The 802-nt window shown below is 37.7% G+C and overlaps 1 non-coding gene across 1 annotated transcript; it reads left to right on the plus strand.

The window, feature by feature from the left end:
• Window positions 1-508: 508 nt before the first annotated feature.
• Trnar-ucg (transfer RNA arginine (anticodon UCG)) lies at window positions 509-581 on the plus strand. The gene has a single exon. It is a non-coding gene; the product is annotated as a tRNA-Arg (tRNA).
• The last annotated feature ends 221 nt before the right edge of the window (window positions 582-802 follow it).

The following is an 802-nucleotide window of genomic DNA, read 5'->3' on the forward strand; positions in this document are numbered from 1 at the left end:
ACACACACACACACACACACACACACACACACACACATGCATCTATGTGTGTTTTTGTCTGTGTTTGTCCCGCCCGCTATTGCTTGACAGCCTATGTTGGTGTGTTTACCTAACTTAGCGGTTCGACAAAAAAAAAAGACCGACAGATTAAGTACTAGACTTTAAAAAAACTAAGTCTTGACGATGATTTGTTTAACTAAAACCCTTCAATGTGGTGCTCCAGCATGGCCACAGTCAAATGACTGACAAGTAAAAGAATAAAAAGGATGTATATATTGAAGTGGCTGCAAGACGCATCGAAAATAAGTAAATGAGCGGAAATCGAATCGGTGCGTGTGTTAAGTAATAAGGCACTAAAAGAGAATAACTCTCCCCAGACACAATAATATATATACATACATATACAAGGGCGTCTATTTACTTCTGTCATGTGTGTGTGTGTGTGTGTGTGTGTGTGTGTGTTGTGTGTGTATTACGAAATATATTAAAAGTAATTTTTGACACCGTTGGCCGCGTGGCCTAATGGATAAGGCGTCTGACTTCGAATCAGAAAATTGCGAGTTCGAATCTCGTCGTGGTCGGCATAAAATCTTTTATTTTTTATTTTTGATGTCTTGATTACTGTTAATATTTGTCTTCTTCGCAACTGAGTAGAAACAAAACTTGAAAGCATGAACATTCAGCATTTTGTTCTCGATTATCAGTCCAACATAATTATTTGGTCATTTGTTTTGCTGCAGGATTCAACAAAAGTACTCTCACTGATCGTTTACTATTGCCACTGTTATTCTCTATCATCAGT

Source organism: Octopus bimaculoides, chromosome 3 (genome assembly GCF_001194135.2).
Source record: "Octopus bimaculoides isolate UCB-OBI-ISO-001 chromosome 3, ASM119413v2, whole genome shotgun sequence".
NCBI classification, from domain to species: Eukaryota; Metazoa; Mollusca; class Cephalopoda; order Octopoda; family Octopodidae; genus Octopus; species Octopus bimaculoides.